Source organism: Amblyomma americanum, chromosome 1 (genome assembly GCF_052857255.1).
Source record: "Amblyomma americanum isolate KBUSLIRL-KWMA chromosome 1, ASM5285725v1, whole genome shotgun sequence".
NCBI lineage: Eukaryota > Metazoa > Arthropoda > Arachnida > Ixodida > Ixodidae > Amblyomma > Amblyomma americanum.
Window position 1 is genome coordinate 168,082,008 of NC_135497.1, and position 23,601 is coordinate 168,105,608.

Below are 23,601 nucleotides of genomic sequence, written 5' to 3' on the forward strand. Positions count from 1 at the left end.
GGCGTCGGATAGGTCGGAGGGCTCCATTGCAAATACGCCACAGAAATGACGAAACTGTGCTGCACTCGCGCGCTGCAAAGAGTGCTGCTCTCGAATATTCTACCAAAACACGGCCGCTCAATCCGGCTACGATCGGACTAAAGCCCTATAGAGTAGCTATGCTAAGTAGCGACAAGTTCCTCTTCAAACTGCTACCTTTTCTACTAGGCTCGCGGCCGTCCGCGCATATATATATATATATATATATATATATATATATATATATATATATATATATATATATATATATATATATATATATATATATATATATATATAGTGGCATTCTAGAAAGATAGCCTCGAAATAACGTAGCATACTTTGCCACGCTCTTCTTTAAAGCACGTGCCAACTCTTAATGAACAGCCGCCTCTATGGGTACTCTGTGAAACAAGAAAAATATTATTGAATATTTTGCTTACATGTGTCTCTATGGGCCGCGCTCCGCCACGTCCGTACCCCTAGCCGGGAATGGCCCTCACTAGTACGTAACGCAATGGTTGCAAAATACATTGCACTCGAAATGACGCTTCATACTTTCAGAATATGTTCTAGGATGAACTTGATTGTTCTTCACGAAGGGACAAAATCATTGCTCGCCCAAATCAGGTGCTCAGTGATATCACATAACGAAAAAAAAATTTGATTCAATTTATTCCTATGTTCGCTAAGCCTAGTTTACACCCCGAGTTTTATCTTGTCTTCTCAGCCGGCGACAGCAGCGCCACCGCATCTTGCTTTGATCACAGATAGGGATAGGTACTTGTCTATTGCAACGCTACGCATGCGCGGAGAGCAGTGGGAGTGAGATGAAGTGATAGAAACCTAGCTCTCCCATTTGAAGCGCCGCCTCCAATCGCGTTTGCGCCTGCGCCACTTCGCTTCGATGAACTATCACGCCGCGGAACGTGGCCACGCGCTCTTGTGCTCATCCCAAGAGCGGCCGACCTGGTACACCGGTGTACACAGGCGCACGCAAATTTATTACACACGGTCTTTTCCAACCTTTTCTGTTCGGCAACACTGTGATTTAGCCCCACCGCAGTTTCTGTTTGAAGAGCAGCATCAAAAGCTGAAGCGCCACCAGTACTGGATCCTTATCAAACACAGCGCAGAATGCTACCCTTGCCGTGCTGCCTTATCAAAACCAGCGAGACGCACATCGCCTGGCCTGGCGAAACCTTGCCTAAAACCGTGTTACTGATACCGGACTCACTTTGGGGTTAGTATCATCATCTGTCCCCATGTTTGTTTACAAACTTCAAAACCCTGTATAGATCGTTTGTCCTGTGTGTAACGTGAACGGTAAACAAAAAAAAAGAAAAAGAAAAAAAGGGAATGAAAAAATAAATTCCTGCATGCAGGCTTCGTGTCTGCTGTTTGGTCCGTCGTTTGCCTGCAGCTTAAATGCTGCTTCAACTAAACAAAAAAAAAGCACACTAGAAAGAGTTATTTCCCGTTGCTAACATCAGGAAGCGTAACCATATGAGAAGTTGCTGTGCTGTATACCAGCTACATTTCCCGCGATTTTCGCATGCAAGGGCGCCCGCAGAAATTCGGATATGGAGCCCCTGACACGCAGACCCTATGCGAGAAAGGAAAGCTTTCCATTTGGCTCTCGTCGTGGTCGAAACTGCTCTGGAGGCGACACGAAATTGAGCGGCGGTCCGTGATCAACACAACTGTCTGTTCTTGACCGGAGGGAGCTCCCAAGACAGCTTCGGCCGCAGGCGAGGCCACTGTACCATCCAGACAGATAACCAGTATGTACATCACGCGGCATGCGCAGCATAGCTTCTCCACACTTGTCTGTCGCGGCAAGCATTAGCACAGAAATGTAAAATGCCCCCTCTTCGATGGGCAAATCTCTTCTCCCTTTTCACTGCTGCATTATACCCCTGTCTCTAAAAAGGCCTCGGTAAGCACTACGTGGGAGTTACATTGCCTGTGACCTTGCTTTCATCAGTGGCGTCCCCTCCGGTTGCACCTTTTTTGTTCGTTCTGCATCTAGTACTGCATGTTTTTAATTTTTTAAGGAGACCTTGTTCTACTGCTCACGGGACTGTTTAGCCTGTGGAAGAGCCGCACGAGTGATCGCCATGCAGAGCCGCCACGTTCATCGAAGTCTGTTCAGAGAGCAGTGTGCTATGGTGCGGGGGTACATGCTGCGCAGGACCGACTTACTCGATGCATGCGTGTGTCTCCCGGAATTTTGATGTGCGGGCAAAGTGAGAGCCGGATGCTGGTGTGACTGTGTATGACGGGCTGCGATCTGGTCAAGTAGGGATTGAAGCCTGCAAGGGTGTGTCTACTTCCATGCAATGAGGAAAAAAGACCCTTCGTGGCGTATGTGTTACCTGCCCGCCTGGCACACCGAGGGCCTGGTTTCGAGCAGGAATGCCGGCGAATTTTTTTTTCGAATGGTCATTTTCGTGCGTACACGGTCTGATGACACGCTCTGGTGACATTCTCTGCCGACACTCTCTGGTGACAGGTCCTGTACACGTCAGTCATGAGACAAGAAATGCTTTCGCATTGAATTATTGCATGACTCCTTTTTGATCACGGCTCATGATTTAAAGTTCGTAAGGAGGCAAGGATAAATCCCATTCCATTTCTTCTGCTCTAACGGTAGACGAATGGAAGTTTAAACTCTTTCAAAACTTATGTTGTTGCCTCAAGGAATATCCGGGCCTGATGTACTATCATGATTCTTTTTGAAATGAATCGGCAGCCAACGTATATTTCATTTACTATTCCTGTTTTCAGTAAGTGCGCCATCGAACCACAGCGCAAAGGATGGGTTTTTTTCCATGACCACTGCAACGCCCACGGCCCATTAATAAAAAATTGTTTTTTTCGTACTTATGGTGTATCATACACGGTGAGTGAATAGGTTGCTAAGCAGTAAAAGCATATTGTAGGAAAAATACGTACATCTAACTGTCTAGTGATCCACACGCATGTTTGATCGATCACGTTTTCAAACCGTTGCGGTCACTCTAGCGTTGACACGAGCGGAGTTCATGTGTATAGGGACATCATTAAAAACGTGGTCATCACAAAAATTCAGATATTATCGGTCCTTAAGGAGTCAATGTGCTCTTATGAGTGCCAAAATTTCCTGCCACTCATTTCATTAAAGAAAAACTAGTCGAGCTCAGCTTACAAGCTAAGGTCATTCTCCAGCGAGAGCTAGCTGTATTACAGTGCTAAGCGGCTAAGCTTGGCTGAATGGGGTTTTTCTGCTTTAAGTAACTGCATGTGTCGCTAATCGATTACAATGAAAATACAAGCAATGCACAGTTCTTGTTGCGGCCACAACATTTTTTAAATTGCTTTCCACAATACTGGACTGTTACCGTGTGGTCGCTGAAATGAGTGTATCGATGCACTCCGTGCCAAGCACAACGGTGCAAGTATGCTGAAACGCTAGGTTAATTCCCGTATCTCACGGTGTCGTGGGCTAAGGCTGCATTCGAAAGTAGCTGCCGTCCCAAATCATGAATTTCTTTGATGAACTGCCTGTAGGTAGCTCTACATTCTAATGACAGATGAGTAAAAAGGAAGTAAAATGTCTTCTGACGAACCCTCTTTTTAGGTGGTGCGTCCTTGGGACATGCCCGTAAAACATGTGATTAATCAGCCTTTTGGCCACACAGTTTACATATGGGGGAGTATGCGCCGCAAACATGGCCGCATACAGCGCCGGGTTAGGGAGCGATCCCCATTCAAGTTGCCTCGATACGATTTCTTAGACTTCGTTTACGGACTTGTGTCCCGGAGGGTAGCGGGTCTGAGCTATAGAAGGTAGGATATTGCAATTCTCAGATATTAAACCATGCGGTCCTTCGCGGTCCTCAGCGAATGAGGAAGATAGTAATTCCTTGCGCGATCCGTTATCCCTCTGGCTGTACTGTGGGCAACCACGTAATCGGGGAGTAAGGTGGTGCGCACGTGCACCCTTATGAATTGCATAGGCCGTGTGCGCTGCTGGAGAAAGCGCTAAAGAAAAGAGACAGCGATGGCGGATACCCGTCCCTTGGCGGAGTAACGAATGGCTGATCCTGAAAGGAAAGAAAACTCAAGGCTGAAAGATGGAAATGGGATGACGGACGGCGGGGATCGGAGGAGAGCCGGTGGTTAAGATAAGCGAAGGGTACTAGGGGACTGTCGCCCAGCAAAGACGGGCCCGCAGCCGATCATAGTGTTGCCAGTCTCTTAACTGCCAGTGTTCAACTGCCTTCAACTTCAGTCTGTGTGCAATGTATCCAGAACACTCTGCTATCGCATAGCCCTCTTAAGATGACTTCGGCTTCCCCATAATTTAAAATCAACCGTGGTGTTCCTTCTAGGTAGTGACGACGTAGCGCACATAATTATGCGGGCTGAATGTGACTGAAACTTACGAGCGAAAAACGCAGCCCCTAGTACGCCCACAATCTTTGCGAGGGAAAATGGCGGCAAACGTAGCAGCGTACTGCGGCGGCGCGAGTAACGAGGAGAGTTCGCGAAGACGCTTTTGGCTTGCCGGTCGGGTTGTTTCGACGCGAGTTTCGCCTGGACAGGGACACTGCACGGCGGTCGTGTCAAGTAATTGCTGATGAACTGGAAGGATTGCGAGGGAATGCGCTGTCAGTGGAGCGGCAGGCCTTCTGTACGGGCTCCGCCTTTTCGCCACCGGCGGTTTTCAAAGCGCGTCGGGATAGCGCAATTGACCGAAGGCTAGCAAATGTGTGCGGCGGGCTGCCGAAGCCATCGTGAAGGTTGAGACGCGGAACGGGTGGGCGCGCTTTCCGGCGAGCCCCGAAGAGAAGGCGGCAGCGAGGAGGGCTTCCATCGCCACGGCAGCATCCCCGGCGTTGTTGGGTGTGTCGATGACACTCTAATCGCCATCAAGGCGCAGCGGGGCAATGCTGCACACAGGGCAGCCTTCTGCATCCGCAAGGGCTATTACGCCTTGAGCTGCATGATAGTGAGTAGACTTCGTCCTCTGCTGTTTTTGACTGCATGTGTTCGGCTCGAGGTCCGGGCTGCGACAGCGGAAGTTTATGCCTAAACCTGCGTTGTATCTGTTTTCTTTCAAATCTGGGACTCCAACTTTCGAATCCTGGCCGTAGACCCCCGCTGCCCCGGCTCGTGCAACAACGCGTTCGTCTGGCGCTAGTCGTGGCTGCGGTGTGAGGTGGTGAGATGCATGTTGGAGGAAAATGAAAACTGATTTTAGAGGAAAGGAAATGACGCAGCAACTTTCTCACCTATCTCAGCAGACACCAGAACCACACTGTAAGGGAGGAATAAAGGAGGGAGTGAAAGAATAAAGGAAGAAAGAGTTTCCATAGTGGAGGTGTCGAGAACGAATCCGACCACCTGGGGATCTTTAAGGTGCACTGACATCGCACAGCACACGGGCCCTTTTGCGTTTCGCCACCATCCAAACGCGGTCGCCGCGGTCGGGTTCGACCTCTGGTACTCCGGCTCAGTAGACGAGTGTTTTAACCACAGAACCACCGCGGCAGGTGCCTCTTGGAGGACGGAGAGTTTCTTCAGGGTAAGCAGTAAGAAAGCCCTGTCTCGATTACATATATCGAGCTACAGTGGTCCGCATGCAGTGAAGCTACCAGAATGGAGCATGCTCGTTGCACTTAGGAATATGCATTGCGATACGATACATACGCCTTGTGCGAGTTGCCCCTGTGTTGTTACTGAGTGCAGCAGAAACACAAAGGCACATAAAGCATTGTTGAAATGCATAGTATTACAGGCTTAAACAAAGCCATTTGGCATTTGTACGACACTTGTGGTGTGTTGGAAATAGCAGTGAATCATTGTCATCAATATGAGCTTGCAAAAGCATCCTTTTAGGGGTGTTTGCCTCAACATCTGTCTTGCATAGGTTTCGGATGCTCCATTACAAGCCGGAACGAGTGGCTGTCATCATGGCAGCATGTGCAGCGCTGCACAACCTCTGCTTGGAGGCCCCTACATCAGTGGACGACGAGGATGGCCCCTGCCCGAAAGACAATGACCCGCCTCACCTACCTCCGGGGAAAAGTCGTGCGTGCACATGTTATCAGCCAGCTGTGGAGAAAGCGTCTCCAGCAGCGACTGGTACGGTTGAGCAGGCTATAACGTAGGCAATGAACTAGCCGGCCAAATCTTCGCAGCCAAGGCAGTGTCCAGGCAATGCTTGTGTGTATGTCATGGTTGTTTTGGCTACAGCTAACGAAGTGGCAGCCTTTTTTTTTTGCTCCTTCTTCGTGGTGTGTCTGGAAGCCTGCAGTGGCAAAGATGCAAAGGTGCACACCAGCTGCCACATCACTGACAGTGTATTTACCATACATCATAGTTCGCCACACAGCCACTTCAGTCTCCTTCTCCACTTGAAACTCGAGCCGAAACAACTTGTCCAGTAAGCCAATAGACTCTTCATTCACCCTCCTATGCCGTTGCCCTTGTGGACCCATCTGGCCCTCCACTGCCGTCATCTTGCAGCCTGCCTGTGCTGTGTGGAGAGCCACCTGTCTTCGCTGTTTGCATGACAAAGCACGTGAATAAATAGTGTAATGTTGAAGCAAAGCAGGCAATGTTTGATCAAATCAGAAAGTACCACTGAAAGTTTATTTAGTGCACACCACTAATTGTTTTACTGCATACTGCACCATTTCACACAGGTGGTCACATGAGCACAGGCATAAGCAAACCATATTGCATGCCATAACATCGACAATAATTCCATACGTCTTGTCAAGTGCAACAGAAATTGTCATGCAGACATGATAAAAAAGATTGCAAGACTACAAGCTCGACTGGTAATTATCACAGCTTCTGCACAGCTTGTGCAGGCAATAAGCCCACTTTTGCAGTAAGTGCACAAACCTAGTACACAAGCAGAGCAATGTTCAGTAAGCACTACATAATAGATTTTACAAGACTACAAAACCTTTAACATGTATAAAAGCATTGATATAGATGATGTAGCCAAATCTTTGTTATTTATGCAGACGACACGACATTACTATTTTCTGCCCCTTTGCCCAATCAACTAGTTAACCAGGCAAACAGAGCCCTTGTAAGTATTGAAGAATGGTAGGCTTGTGCGAATATTTGTACGATTCGAACATCGAAGCGAATAATGTGGTATTAGATTCGGGCTTCGAATCGAATAGCAGTGTTCGGAAATCTCGAATATTTTCGAAGTGTTTCGAAGTTTGAGTCTTTAGGAACAGTGCCCTTATATAGGGCTATGACAGAGTTGTAATTGTTAAATATACTGAAAGTGGCGATCAGCGACATGTAGAATCGCGCCAATGAGTGCTTGAAGCTAGACTTTTACCCTGTGATCCTAAATCAACCTTGAGGAGCCGTGTGCTTTATAGAATATTAGTCCCTCGTGGTAGCACTGGACTAATGTCATAAGATATAGACTGCAAGTTCAGGAAATGTAACCGAAATTAGTCGTCAGTGCATCTTCTATGCAAACAACATGTGAAGTTCATGGCGGCACCATTGCACTGCGTCACTGCGATCAGGTAGATTGGGCTCCTAGAGCACACTTGCCCTAAATTAGAAAATCGACTCCGAATTGTCATTTCGCAGGGTTCGCGACTATTCCGGAATCACAGAAACTCGTAAATCAGCTCAAATATATGCACAACATTCATAAGCACTCCGTAGAGGATGCGGCAACGCAAAGCGAAGACCACCCAGAAAACTCCCTGGCCGCGGCCATGGATTGGATTGGATTGGCCATATTGGTGATTTTTTCTGGCTGCTTTTTAGACGGTTTGGCGTTGTGGCTATTATTGGGCTATACGCTCCCAGAAAACCTGATTGGTAAACGAAACGTGTTTCAAGGAGTGCTCTACGTTTGCTTTGCTGTTGATGCAGTTTTTTTTAAGCAAAAGCTTCACTATGCTTTGTTTTCAAGAGGGCAGCGTCACTGATCTCCACTAGGTGGCTAAATGCCGCATTCCTGCTTTCTGAAGTGGGCGCAAGTAAGGTGGCTAGAGTACCCTAGCGCAAGTGAAGCCATCGGAAGTTCAGTGGCATGTCCTGGAAGTTTGGCATCTGCAGTGTATTTCAATGTAAAAAGTCTGGTCTTTCGGCCTTCCATTCTCAGTTTTTCGCGTTGTTTTCGTGTAACGTCTACTGTAATATCAAAGGAATAAGCAAGCTCAACACAAGAAATGTGTGCATTGTTTGGGGAACCCTGTAATTTTAGAGAAACTGAAAAAAACAGGCATGCCACTCCGCACCATCTGGCAACACTGCATGGTTGTCGCTGTGGGAACCAACGTTACTAGATTCTTTCCAGTTCTCAAACTGTGGAGCCCGCCTGACGCCTTTCAGTGGAGCGCCGCGTGGAGGCGCGCGCGACGGCGTTTGCCTGGCAAGGCGTCGAACCGGCCGCCCCCGCCGGTGTGGGCTGCGAGCGGCAGTGTGTCCGTTTGGCAACGTTTGCGCTCGTATCCGCAGATGCGTAGTGTTTGTGCACCGTGCTTGCAACCGCATGAATCATGCCGCACTGTTTCGTGCCAGGTTGTAAAAGCGGTTACGATTCTGTGCGATCTGCGGGAGAGAAGAGACATTTTTTCAGACCGCCCTGCGACGCTGAACGCCTTCAACTATGGGAGCGCACAGTACCAAGGCTGGACAAAAAGCTTTCAGGCTCGTGTTCCGTTTGTGATCATCACTTCCAGGATGACGACATTTTGAAGGTCTTCGAGCACAACATTTCCGGTGAAGTGGTCGCGATACCGTGCGACAAATGGGCGCTGAAAGACAACGCCGTGCCTCGCGTGTTCCCGAATTGCCCGAAGTATCTTTCTAAACCGACACGGAAATGTAAAGCACCTTCTCGCAGACTCTCTCCTGCAAAAAGCAAATGCCGAAAAGAACAAGGTGAGCGTACGAGTGCAGCATTCGGAGATAGCTACGACGAAACAGAAAACGGCCTGTCGCTGGATGGTACTGAATTTTTGTTTGACATGCTGGCTCGGTTAGCCAAAGGGGGACAAAAACTTGAAGGTTGGTCTCTTGATGTTGCCGAACAAACGGCTCTATTGTACAAGCTCAGCATAAGAAACAATATTCCCCGTGTGGAAACGTCCGTGGCGCTGTCGGAAAACCTCGATTTGACCGTGTGTGCAAATGGTCGACTCGTGCCACGTAGTGTCTAAGCCGGGAAGCAGGGCATTGAGTTGAAGTCATTTGATGACTTGAAGTGTTTGATACAGTATCTGAAAAAGCTGAGGCTGTGCCAGGGATGCCCTGCTAAAAAGTACCCCAAAATCACATCATCAGTGGTGTCAACAAAACAAGGTGAAACGTGGAGGCGCAACACATGCACTATATTGAGCCTTAATGCTACATGTGCTCAATGCCGGACCTTGGACAAGCTTTTTTTGCAACTGATTTGCAACGGCAAAGCAGCAAAAGGACTGCAAGAAAAAGCAGAGGGCCTGCTTGAAGTCGGTGCGACGCAAAGCAATTCGTGCAACCTCAAGGCGAGAAAAACTGAAAGAAGAGCTTGTTTTGATGAAGCGGAAGCTTAGCGCAATCCCGGAGGAGACAATTGACAGCACCCTTGGCGTTCTTCCAGCCAGACAGCAGTTAGCCTTCAAGACAGCTTTCATGGCAGCGTACAGCAAAGTCAAGAAATGGGAGGCGGTATGATGCCGAGTGGCTGATGACATGTTTGCTACTGCACATCTCAAGTCCAAAAGCCTACACTTTAATTGCTGACATGCAGCTGTTACCGCTGCCATCAAAGGCTCGCCTTCGCCAAATAATAAAGGGAATTCCATGCAAATATGGTTTCAACCAAGTTGCACTGAACAGCATCAAAGGCCATTTCTGTGATAAAAGCCATCTAAGACGGCTAGGAGTATTGCTCCTCGATGAGGTAAAGTTAAAGCAGGGTATCTCCTTCAATAAAACCTCATGCAAGATGGATGGATTCGTGGACTATGGCGACGTTACAGCACCAAACGCAAATCAACTTGCCGACCACGCATTGGTACTGATGCTCGTGCCTCTGTTTGAAGACTGGGTGCAACCAATCGCAAGCTTTGCGACAAAAGGAGCAGCACCCGGAAAAGTTCTTGCAGAACTCGTAATGAGTGCTATCCTGGAACTTCACAAGAACAATGCGTCAGTCCTGGCCGTGATCAGTGACGGGGCTGGTAACAACAAATCTATGTGGACCCAGTTTGGAGTGTCAGGCAAAATGGATGCACCTCACCACTTTATTGAGCATCCATGGGAGCCATCACAAAACATCTACTTCGTATGCGATGTGCCACATATCGTCAAGTGTATCCGAAATCACCTGAGGAAGCACACCTACGCAATGGTAAAGAAAAAAGCATGAGCAAATGTTCAGTGCAGTTTAACAGTTGGATTTTGTTCCTTCCAGGCAGGTGACCTTCGCATCAATTTCCGGCATTATGTGACCCTGTATGAAGCAGAGAAAAATAAGCATGTGCGAGTTGTGCCAATACTGAACGAAGCACATGTTGCCCCTGATAACCTGCGCAAAATGAGCGTCAGACTAGCTACACAGGTAGATCTTGTTTTTGTAAAAGCATGCTGTTTTTATTTTCTGTCCTCATATGTGAAAAATGCAATTCTTTTTTTCTGCAGCTCTTTAGCCGTGGGACGGCTATTGGAATACGCGTGTACAGGGAAGCAAAAGCCGCTGGCTTAGAAGATTCAGAAGGCACTGAGGCCTTCACAAGAATGCTGAACGGCGTATTTGATGTGCTCAACATCAACCTTCCATCTAGGGGAATCAGGGGCCATTCCAAAGAGATAGAGGCAAGCAGCTCAGCTGCACTTCCTGGAGCCTAGGCTTATACTATTACATACGCCTTTGCGTGTCCGCATGGTTTGATTATTCACAATTTTTTTCAGATCATGAAGCAGTTACTGGAAGTCTTGAACGTGACTGAGCGAAATGCAGTTGAGAAGGGCACAAGGCTCTTTGCCTCTCAGCTGACAACTGAGTCCCTACGTGTCACATTGATGTCGACGCTAGATATTATCAATTATCTCTTCGACAAGGGCGCATATTACGTACTCACCGCCAAGCTTAACCAGGACCCGTTGGAGGTAACATGAATTTTTTCACTTTTAGTTTGGACTTTAGAGACATTATGCACTTTTACTCAAATGCTTGTGATTTCTCTTTCAGCGGCATTTTGGCCTCGCTCGTTCATTTGGAGGTGATGAGTCGCACCCTACCGTCATGAACTTCTCGCAGATATTTCGCCTGCTGAGCCAGTACATGCCCATCAAGACAGCACTACGTGGAAGTGTTCAAGGCGAACCGAATGCTGTACTTGTCAGTGTAGAAGAAATATTGAAGACTGCTGCAGAGACTCATCGATCAAACAAAGCTAGCTTGCGCAATGAGATTGAGGCTAGGCTGTTGGAAATGACAACGTTTCCATGTGTTACCCCTGACCAAATGAGCGATGAGCACAGCTACTTCAGAGGTTCACCAGATGACAGTGTTGTTTATTACTTATCTGGGTATACTGTACACAAAGTAAGCAAGCGCACAGAGTGCCAGTTGTGCCTGCATGACATTAGCTCAGCAGTTCCTGTCGTCTGTTCCGACGCGTACTTGACCAGGTATCGGAGCTTTAAGGAAGGTAGCCTGAGGCACCCCAGCATCAAGATGCTAAACTTCGTGAGGGTTGTAAATGAATCAGTCACTTTCTCTTAATGAGGAAGGTCTCTGCGGGGACCTGTTTTGGAAGGTCCTGGACGAGCTGGATGAGTGCTACCTAACGTGGCTGGGTTGTGATCAGCACAAGCCCACGTTCAGGTGCCAAGTGCTATATTTTTCATTGTCACGCGGATGCATTTCTATGCCAGGGATGTCAATCGGCGCCTTCAAACCCGCGAGAAAGTCGCCATCGCCAGCAAAAAAGCTCGTCTATTGTGAAGCAATGCTTAACAGTTTCATTGTGGGTGCGTCCTTTGTGCCTGGCAATAAATGCTTTTCATGCTACTGAGAAAAGGCAAGTTTCTTTGCTTTGCTTATTTTTCATTTTGAGTAGTATATGCATGCAAACAACGGCAGTGAATGAGTTTCGGGGCAGCATCGCTGCTGGTGCTTTCTCCTGTTCATTCCGTCAGTTATAGCCTCGCCCCAATGTTCGAAGAGGTCCCTAATTACTGCAAAAATCTGAGGAGCAGTGCATGACAATTTCAACGCAAAGAATGCCATCTATAATACACAAACCGGCAGCGCAGGGCACCGGGCTAACCGTGGCCGCCGCGCCATCTGGCGACCGGAAACGAAAATGGGCCACACATCGACGGCCGCCGCGGTGGGGAGTTTGACAACTGAAGGGATCTAGTAATGTTGGTGGGAACGTTGAGTGTCAGTTCTGCTGCGCGTGAGCGTGGTTAGTCAGTTCTGTCGCATTAATTCTGCCGATTTTTTTAAACAGGTGCGAGTACGATGAAACCATGGATGAGCTGCCTCCTAAGATATGCCGGAGCGCGATCTGGGGTTTTTTTAGCGTGGACCGAAAGACTCGAAGTGTTGCACGTGCAAGATGAACCTGAAGACGCCGAGCGGCACTACCACAACTCTGATAAATCACTTGAAGCATCATCCACAATTCAAGCGGTTTGAAAAGATGCGCAGTGCCCAGAGTGGCAAAAAGGCAAGAGATATGAACAAGCTTGAAGCAAGTGTTCTGGTACCTGGACCTTTCAGGGCATTGCTCAAAAGTAACAGCGCTCGAGCCAGGTTGCTAACAAAGAAAAAGGCATTGTTCCTTGCTACCGGCCTTCATCCATACTCAGTTGTAGAAGAGCTAGGGTTCGTAGCAATAATGCAAGCTGCTGCTCCCGAGTACCAGCTACCGTCCAGGACTACGTTTTCCCGGAGTGTTGTGCCGGAACTATACTCTAAGGAAGTGGAGCGAATAAAAGGAGAACTTCGGCACCATTTTCAGAATGGAGTTCAGTGTTATTTGTTGACAACGGACAGCTGGATGTCAAGGGCAGGAGACAGCTATATTTCATTGACGTGCCACATGCTGAATGCCAACTTCGAACCTCACAATTTCAACCTTTCCTGCAAGCACATGCCTCAAGGCTACACAGCTGAAAACTTGAAAAATGCTCTGCTAGAGCTTGCTGCTGAATGGCATCTACCGCAGGACATTCCGGTTTATACTGTAACTGACAATGGGCGGAATTTTGTTTCTGCGGTGACGCGGACACCGTGGCATGGACTTCAATGCTTTGGACATACACTGCAGTTGTGCATCAATGACGCTAAGAAGCAAACGCCCCATTCGAGGTGCTTTGCACCAAGGCACGAACAATAGTCGGACATTACAAGAGGAGTGCTGTTGCAAGAACACGCCTCAAGGATGTGCAAGCCAGCATGGGAATAGAACCCCTGGAGGTCATTCAAGACGTTCCCACACGGTGGAACAGCGAGTATGAGATGATGGTAAGGCTCCTGAAGCTGCGCCCGGCAATTTCCTTGGACTTGTCGGAACAAGACACGATTGATAATTTGTCGTCAACCGAGTAGCGCCTAATGGCTGCAGTAACATCAGTGTTGAAATGTGTAGAGGAAGCTACTAGGGAGAGCTGCTCAGAGAAGCACCCGACCCTCTCACAAGTTGTGCCACTAATACATTGCATGCAACTCCTGTTGGCATAGAAGCAGCATGGCGGTGGCGAAGATTCCATATTTGCGGGAAACCTGCTCCAGAACATGAAGTCCCGCTTTGTGGATATAAAAATGCAAATCCCATATGCTTTGAGCACAGTGTTAGATCCTCGATTCAAGTCAGTGTGCTACAGTCATGCTAGTGAGGCACAGTGGCTGAAGAGTCAGGTTTGTTCGGCATTGGAGAAAAGTCTTCCACTGAAAGCAGACATGGATTCCCGCATTACTGCGTCTACACCAACTACCGACAGTGATGTGTGGAGCGTTTTTGGAGCTTTGGCCTCGACCAGCACTGTGAGCACTGCATCAAGACGGCCACTGCTAGAGTTAGAGGACTGCCTGCACTCACCGCTGAGGCCTAGAGCAGAAAACCCCTACCTCTGGTGGAGGACCAGTGGCAAGGACACCTTTCCACAGTTGGCAAAGGTTGCTCAATTATACACTGGGATACCAGCAACACAGGTGTCCAGTTAAAGGCTATTTTCAGCGTCTGGAAATGTTATCACGAGAAGGAGGGAGCTCCTGCTTCCTGAACATGTGGAGCAGTTGGTGTTTCTGCACAGCAACATGCTGTGAGCATCTCGGCCAGAGAGCATGCAGAAGTGCCAATAAATATTCTAGACTATTCTAGATCCTTGTACTAGTTGTGCTTTTCTTTCATTCAGTTACCTTGTGAATTCTAGAAACTACGACCTCCAGTGTAAATATTTTTTTTACAGCTGTGTTTGCATTCGCAAACCATTCGCTTTGCTTCGAAAATATTCGTTTCGATTCGAAAATATTCGAACAGAATGACTATTCGCTTCATATTCGCTTCGAACTTGAAATTCACTATTCGCACATACCTAAAGAATGGTCTAAATGAAAAAAGTTCAATATATATGCTAATAAAACAAAAGCTATTTCCTTTCATCCAAAAAATAGGAACATATTCATCGATGAAGATATCTGCCATATTAATATACAGAAGTTGTAAGCTCATTTAAAATACTTGGTGTCGTCTGCACGGAACAGATGTCATGTGATGCTCAAGTGGATCACGTTATACAGAAGTTGTCATGACTCATTAGCTTGACTAATATAAACAAACATACCTTCCCTGCCAAGCTTAACACTCTGTTACACCAAGCATTGTTCTACTCGCACACAAAATATTGTCACTTTGCCAGGGGAACGACAACCCTAAGTAACATGCATAAAATATATGGAGTGCAGAAAAAAATGCTAAGAAATATTTCCAACGCTCCTTATGACCATCCGTCTCTTCCGTTCTTTCAGAAACATAACATAATGGCCATATATGATATGTACGCTTACTGCTTAGCTTTAGCCTACAAGAAGGAAATTAAAAACAATGTTGTGAACTGGCTTCCTTACAGAGAAAAGTTGCACATTATCCTGCCAGCACCGCCACATATATGGAATAAAGTGTTATGTTGCACAATTTATGACAAACAGCTGATATGGTATCACCTTCAAAACTTGAATTTATTAAGAAAACATAGCCTTCATCTCCAGCAAGCAATGAAAGCTGATATCAGATTAGTTTTATTGGTGGCTGAACCTGTTTCCTGATATTTTCTAGATATGTTCTAGTTGGAAATGTTTTTGTTCTTTTTATTTGCTGTCATTGTGATTCTTCATTCATTTCTCTTCACCTAAAACCTGCATTTTGTAATCTAAAAAGTGGCATTTGTATTGTTGCATTTCCTTATTTTCAGAGTGCAAAAGTGCGACATGGGGGTGTTCAAAGCTTTGAACTTTCACTTTGTCTCACTATTTTGCAGCTAGTGGGAACAAAATGGGTCTTTTTGTTTGTTTATCTTTTTTTTCTTGCATAAATGGTGGCCACTTTTTTGAAGAACCAAATTTCTGCGCATGTTTCGTGCAAATGTCCTCACTTTTGTTTGTGAATCTCGAGCTGACAATCTATGATTATAACGGGTTGTCGAGTGAACTTTTATTTTCTGCACATGGTACACTGTTCTGCTGGTGCCTCTTTCTCACTTTTTTATTATTGTTGGGGGGGGGGGCACGCCAAGCCAAGTGCCAAGTTTTTCTCCCTAGCTCCCCCATCACTATGATGGAAAGTAAAAATAAAATATTACTATTACATTACAAATGGCCATTATCACTGCATATGATGAACAGTGCAGCAGTTTCGATGCAAATGGTGCATCATAAAGCGTATCGCACTTAATGCAAGTCGCATTGCTCGCAATGAATGCAGCATTAGCAATGAGTCCTCATACATATATAGAGACGTGTAAACATCACAGTTACATCAGTTAGGTGGTATGCGTGTAGAGGTTTTTCATGAACAGCAGAACATGGAGCACAGTCATGCCGAGACGTACAAAACATGCAGCTTGTTACAATGCAGGCAATACTGCATGAAAAGTCCCGTAGCAGCAACTCAATTGTTAGGCCATTAACACTTCTGCATCTTGCAGAAGTAAAACAGTACCATCAGAAAAAAGCAGATACAGACTTACTAGATATCATAAATCAGCGTCATGCAAAATTTAAAAAGGCACCATTACAATTATGCAAAAACAACTTGACTAGAGAATATCACATGCCTTCTGCATCACACGCTGACTAGAGAATATCACACACCTTCTGCATCTTGCAGAAGGTAAAGAGGCAACATTGAAAAAATACACAGAGGCCGACTAGATATTGTCAAAGACCTTCTGCTTCTTGCAGAAGGTAAAAAGACACCATAAGAAAAAAACCACGCATTCTGCGTCTTGCAAAAGGCTGTAAAAAAAGTGCCAGCAAACAAGATTTAAAAACAATAAAAAAAACATAAGTTGATGGCGGCTGTAGCTGGTTTTGCAGCTGCACCACCATGAAAGAGATGGACAGTACGAGCTGCTCGTGCAGGCTCGCCGATTCCCTTCTGGCGTCCCGCACTGTTGTTGCAAGGTCTGACATAGTGGCTGTTAGCTGCCTTCTGTCTGCAGCAGCCTGGTTGAGGTGCTGCACATACTAGAAAGTTCAATAGCAAATCTTTGCTCCCAATACATTCAATGCTCATTTCACTTTCATGTTATAGATGACCTACTGAAATATACTGGGCCACATCCCACAACAGACGGCCATAGTGAGGTTAAGCACAGGTTTGGAACGGTGGACGTAGGAACATTATGTTGCATGCAGCTGCTTCTGTTGCACAAGATGTGGTGCATCCTGTCAGCCCATACCTCCAGGAGACATGTGTGAAAATTCGGCATCCTGCCCGTTGTGTGCTTTAGCGATGTCTGCTGTGCATCTTGTCTCCTTAAGCAGCTCGTCCACCTCCTCGTCCTGCTACTTCCTCCACCGCAATGGACGGCCTGGAACTGCCTGCCGATGAGGGTGGTGCAGTGGGCTGCTGCTGGTGGGTGCCTGTCAGAGCGCAAACAGACTGAATGTACACTTGTCATACGACACAGCACGATGTGCAATAAGCAAACCGTTTGCTGCAACGTCTAAGGGGAGCAGCAGTACATAAAAGCAGTTGCAGTCAGTCATATGACAAATGCAGCATTGTTTCAGTGAACTCAAAGTGCACGTCAGCGTTGTCACCGCTCCTGCTGTAAGAGGGAAAAAGCTTGCACAACGTGTCAATATGCCGAATCTGAAGGAAACTTTTTGTGGACATAGTAAAACAACTGTGGCTCTATGGCGCTCCTGCAAATGCTATTTATTAGAAGCACTTTGAAAAGAGGGTAATGTGGAGCCTGCATACTGGCAGGTCAACGCACTGGCAGTGTCAGCACGCTGCCGATGCTGCTGCAGCTCGTCCACCAGCAGTTCAGCAGATATCTCCCCCGTCTCCTCAAGCCAGGATGTTTCACTGGCGTCGTCTACATGAAATCATTACACAAGACACAACTGCACAGTAAACAGTTTCAGCAAAGTGTGAAATGTGTGGTTAGTCGGTACTGTGGCTGAAGGCGAAAAATCACTACCAGAAAAGGAAGGTAAAGAAGCTGAGGCGGCATTTGCAATCTCCAGTTTACGCACTACTACACCTTCCAAAATTAGCAAAACTGCAGATGAGGTCATCAGCAGTGTACACAAGCTGTAAGACATACACATAAAATGGTTTGAAATACAGTTCACCTACCAGCTGCAGACTGGCCTCCCTCTGCAGGCTGCTTGTCCCTGGCTCGCTGCCCACTGCAACTCTGACGGGAAGAGAGGTGTGCTGGGCTGCTCCTGCAAGAAGGAACAGTGCCTCACGTTCAAACATGAATGTCTCGAAGTTCATCATAGGGTTGCATTGCTTACAGCACATGGCCCTGAGGTTCGGTCAAGAATCCTTCATCACCACCAAGCTGCAAACTTTGCAACTGTCTGTAACGTCACAGCAGTTGACTAACGACAGTGGTCATACCTGCTGGAGATGGGGGGAGGCTACAACCTGCTCAAAATAAGATCCCGCGAGGCCCGTGACGCTCACTGGCCCGATAAGCTGAATGGCTTGGCCACCCACAGCCGGCAGTCTGCCGCCACCGGCGCCACTGCGACAGGACCGTTCACGCGGTCCTCCACAGAACAATGTTGACAGGCTTACCCTTGGCCAGCTTGCAGCCACGCCAACTCCGCTCGCCGCGGGCAAGTCACTACTGATGGACTGCTACCAGCTCCACGAGCAAAGCCCAGTTGCGGTGACCTCTTTGGAGGCAATTACAATTATCTATATATATATATATATATATATATATATATATATATATATATATATATATATATATATATATATATATATATATATATATATATATATATATATATATATTGTCACCGGCTGCGAGATAATGCTCTCAGTATGTTTACGGCGGCTGACGATAGCTGGTGTGCAGCTGCCTTTGCTTTTTCGCAACTGCCTGATCACGTGTGCCCTCGCAAGCTCTGCGTTGCAGTTTTCTTATCGCAGGAACCCGATATTGCGAGCTAGGCTGCCTCAGCTCGCGCGCCTTGCGAGTTTGGTCCGAAGGCTGCAGTCTAAAAAAATAAATGTTATGAGCATTGATTGTGGTGCGCTGCGTGAAATTCTCGCATATATGAGCGAACTTGTAAGGGCACCAAACTGCTCAAAACATTTATTTTGTTGGATCAGCGGTTCTCGCACCAAACTCACAAGGTGCGCGAGCTGCAGATACTTAGCGCGTTATTTCGGGTTCCCGCGATAAGAAAACTGCAACGCTCTGCCTGTGCGTGCGTGGCCGTCTCAGCGAGCAAAACGCAGACAAACGACCCCCTAAAGGGTGTGCCTATGACTGTGCTGTCTACGCGGCGATCGGGCACAGGCGAAAAAGCGAAGCTGCGCACCAGCTATCGCTAGGCGCCGTGAACGTGCAGACAGCACTATCTCGCACCCGATGACTATCATTTCGCAGCACTGACTCCAGTGCAGACACGGTTTCCATCTTTCGTGTTGTCTTGTGGGCTCCTGTACATGCCACGAATGGCGCCAATGTTCAGCCGACTTGACTGTCAGGCCCTCTGTATTTAGGGCAGCGGCAATCCCCTCCCAAAGCTCCCGCCTGCGAGTCGCCGTGTACTCAGGCGGGAGCTCTGACGAGGCCCGTGCCAAGGGCGGACGTTCTTCGAGATATTCGATGAGCACCCGCTCTATCCGGCGCCTCTTTGGTGGTGGTGCCATTTCAAATGATAACGGTATTTCGTCCCGATTCCCTAGGCGATTTCTCGGTATCGGCCAAGGAAATGTATTCTTTAGACAGGGAATAAATATTCGAGAATCTGCAAGTGTTCATTCACTTGCACATACGTGCGGTGAATTAGAACAACTAGTAGAGTTATGAAAGAGCAAGGACGAGCGATATGGTTTAAACTGTGCACCTGAAAGTTTCCCTCGCCCTCGTTCTTTCCCACGGCCGAATTCGCTCAGTTTTCTTATCGATAGGGAGCGACCACGGACAGCAAACTTACCTCAACAAGTCGTCTTCGTCGAATTTCGTGCCAAGAGCTCCTTTCTAGCTGATTCTTGCGCACCTACAGTCTTCACTGCATTCAATCAGATTTTTCTACGCTTAAGACATCGGCACAACACTTTGATTTTAGTCGACACGAAAAAAAGGAGGAACTTGTCGTGGAATCAGCTGTTTTCTTGCTTGTCGCCATGCTCTCGCTTTACGCTATCAGCGCGCCCTCAAGGCAACAAAATGTACCCTACAGCAAATTTAATTGCAAAACTGAGAGCACCTCTCATTTTCCTTCCCGTTTCCAAGTTATCAACACGCTTTTTTTTAGCAAGATACAACGTTATTGTTTTAATTCATTGCGACGCTGTTTTTTTCTTTTTAAGATGACATGTTCACGCCGCTGTCAGCGTACCTTCGCAGCAACAAAAGTTCTTGCAAGTGCGAATTTAATTTCAGAACTGAGAATGCCTATTTTTTTCCATTATATTTTTGAGTTCGAAACAGTTTTTTGACAAAATAAAAGATTGCTAATTTTATTCGGGACAGCTTCACAACAAAACGTTACCTAATGGCCCCTTGTACAAATAAATGCTTCCGTGGTAGAGCCTTGCTGGTGTCTGATTGATTAGCTGATCCGTCAGAAGTGCTGTCAAACAGTTTAGAGATTTTGACGTCACGCTTACAAGCTTGCGGTATGTAATATGGCCCCAGAAACCTGGAAAATTGGTTTTAGGGGAAAGCAAATGGCGCAGTATCTGTCTGACACATCGGCGGACGCCTGAACCGAGCCGTAAGGGATGAGATAAAGGAGGTACTAAGAGTAGAAAGGAAGAAAGCGGTGCCGTAGTGCAGGGCTCCCGAATAATTTCGACCACCTGGGGACCTTTAATGTGCACTGACATCACACAGCACACGGGCGGATTTGCGTTTCGCCTACACCAAAACACGGCCGTCGCGGTCTGGTTCGAACCAGTGTACTCCGAATATGGAACAGCTGTTTTTCTTTTTCTGGCTGTCATGTTCACGATGAATGACTTTGTGGATGAATTGATAAGGCTGAATCCCTCAAGTTGGGCAGCAGCTCACGCCACCTAGCCAACGCTTTTCCGCTGTCAGCGCATACCCGCACGGGAGCAGAAGTGACTGAATAGCAAACTTAAATGCAAAACTGAGGGTACTGCTTGTTTTGCGGGGCGTTGTTGAGTTTTAAATACAGTTTCTAAACAAAATAAAGCATCACTCATTTTATACACTGCGTCTATACTGCAAAACGTTAGCCTAAGGTCCCTTGTCGTGCAAATAAATGCTAACGGCGCGGAGCCACCGCAGAGTTGCTGCTATTTGGCTGATTCCACTGTCAGAATCTAGTGTTGTCTTTTTACCGCGACAGTGTCAAGGAGCTCGTTTCGCAGAAAAGCAGCTGTCGTCGGCGGAGTTGGCCGTGAGCGAAAAATGACTCATCTCAGTGGACACCTGAACCGCGTGGTACGGGTGCCAGCGAGAATTGAGACAGGGGTCATTTCCTTTCCTTAAAACCCCTTTTCATTTCATTTTCTTTCCCTTACATCCCCGTTCGGGCGTCCACCGAAATATGTGAGACAGGCGTCATTTCATTAAATTGCCCAACGGGGAACGCGTCGCGCCGAACGGCCAAAGGCGATCCGTGCACTCCTTGGGAACGCTGCAACATGCTTTCGCGTCTCACTCTTAAAGACGAAGCTTAAGTGTCCTCCAAATTTTTGACGTGAAGCTCTCAAAACTAAGTTATATTGAGAGCGCTCCATAATTCGGTCCCAGGTCATGTTAGAAGTCGAGATGGCAATTCTCCTTGTTTGTATTCTTTAATTGTTGCCGCGCAAAATTATCACCACCATAGCGCTAACGACCCTCGAATATTTAAAACGCTTAGCGTCTTCCGGTTTACGGAGCACGATTGTTGGTAGTGCAGAGCACGAAGCGCAGAAGGACGTACGACACATTAGAGACTAGCAGCGCACGCATACAAGGCGTTTCGTAGTTCGCATGTGTATTCTTCTCTCATGTGTATTCTTCTCTTATGTGTGCTCAATGCGTTCTTGTGCCTTATTGATCTCATGCAACCCTAGCAATCCCACCAAGGAACCTTTGTTAATAGTTGCAGACTTCCTGCATTAGAAAGGAGATTGTTCAGGGTAGTGGGTGAGTCACACGAGGTTCCATAGCGCAAAAGCTGGGACACGACAGAACACGAGCGCATTAAAGACATCCCCTTGATATTCTGTTTAGCTTATGAGTTAACTTTATGGGGCTTTAACGTCCCGAAGCGACTCAGGCTATGAGGGATGCCATATTAAAGGCTTCAGGAAATTTCGACCACCTCGGGTTCTTTAACGTGCACTCACATCGCACAGTACACGGGCCTCTAGAATTCGACCGCCACGGGCGGTATCGAACCCGCCTCTTTCGGGTCTGCAGCCGAGCGGAATAAACCACTGTGCAACGGCGGCGGCTTGCCCATGACATTCAGAGACACTTGTTTCTGGACAAATCCTGTATTTCTTCGAAAAACAGTGCTCCAGTAATTATCAGCAACAAATCGAAGAAAAAATTCGCACCAGTAAAATTATGTAACGAAATCAAGCGAAAATTGGAGAAATTCTGATAACGTTTACATGACTAGACAGTAAATATGAAATAGTCTATCATCCGGAAGCACATGCAACGTCCAATGATTGCGCCCGACGCCACGTCCACGAGGCCTACCATGGGTGCTGGTCTTCACGCATCCACATATATGTTATTGAGCAGCAGGTGGCCGGTCATCTTCAGCTTCAAGTACATAATACCGCCAGAGGGTCGGCTGGGCGCAGAAGCCGCCCTGAGCTCGAACGCCAGCGCTTGCCTCATCTTCTGAAGACGATGAAGTGCGGCCCATCAGTGGCGTTCGAGCTCCTTCGCCTGTGCGGCTTCCTGCAGCCAACCCGAAAGCGCCTCCGACGCCATGCTAGCCGTCGAATACGCCGGCCGTATACCACAGGACACGCGGCACGACGAAACCCAGCTTGGAAGAGAACCAGCTTGGAAGAGAACCAGGCGGAGGTCGACGAGGTGTTCCGCTTTTTCGGAGGCCTGGAGGCGACCACGGGCACCAGATTCTTCGACAGCGGTGTCTCTCGCAAGACGGCGGACTCGAGCAGCAGCGTGTCCGGCAGCCAGAAGCACGAGGCGGCTACCTTCGATGCGTTGGCGGTGCGGACGGCGCGGACGCAGGCGACGACCACGGCGTGCGAGGCGGCGGCTGGGGCTATGACCGACCCGCTTACCACGTTGACCAGCGCGGCCATTGTCAGGTGCAGTCACCTCGCGCCGATGGAGAATGGCGAGGAGGTTGGTCTGCGCAAGACAGAAACGGCGTTTAGACGACTGGGCGGAGAGCACAACGTATTCTATTATGTCGATGAGACGAACGCAAGCCACGACCGCGCGAAGAGTGCACGTAGAACGTACCTTAACATCTGGCCGCTCACTTTTTGGCTGCCAGGCTTGAAGCTTGAAGGAGTGGTTCCACTGTGGCTGTTGCAACTCGAAGCTGTAGGCGTGAGGCGGCTTCATAGGGGAAGGGCAGACAGCAAGAGCTCCCAGAAGAACGCTGGCGCTCCGCGCTCGGGTACCACCGTGGGCTCGTGCGTCGCACCAGGTTTCAAGAACGACTCCGCGGCTGTGGCAAGGGCCGGCGTTGTCTCCGAGCGCTGCCGGTGGCTCCAGTAATAGTTCAGCAGAGCGCTGGAACATCGTCGAGTTGCACCGAGATGAGGACAGCGAGGCCTACGTTCGCCGGTGTTTTCTTGCAGTGCAGCAGCAGTGACGTGGCTCTTGGGGCTCGAAAACGGACTGCGTTCAACGAAATATGTTCGACGCGTGACTAGCGCTGAG

At 47.8% G+C, this 23,601-nt stretch overlaps 1 protein-coding gene and 2 pseudogenes across 2 annotated transcripts in view; 2 read left to right on the forward strand and 1 right to left on the reverse strand.

The window, feature by feature from the left end:
- LOC144114155 (uncharacterized) overlaps window positions 1-19,901 on the reverse strand; it is a 42,853-nt gene extending 22,952 nt beyond the window's left edge. Inside the window, exons 1-3 of the mRNA XM_077647707.1 lie at window positions 19,697-19,901; window positions 17,868-17,959; window positions 16,960-17,143 (exon numbers count right to left, since the gene is read on the reverse strand). The gene's annotated coding sequence lies outside the window, so the exon portion shown is untranslated. The remainder of the gene's footprint in view (window positions 1-16,959; window positions 17,144-17,867; window positions 17,960-19,696) is intronic.
- LOC144114151 (uncharacterized) lies at window positions 6,410-10,627 on the forward strand (annotated as a pseudogene). Its single transcript, XR_013310957.1, has one exon. The product of XR_013310957.1 is annotated as an uncharacterized LOC144114151 (transcript).
- Window positions 11,225-15,021, forward strand: LOC144114741 (uncharacterized; annotated as a pseudogene).
- Window positions 19,902-23,601: the final 3,700 nt, after the last annotated feature.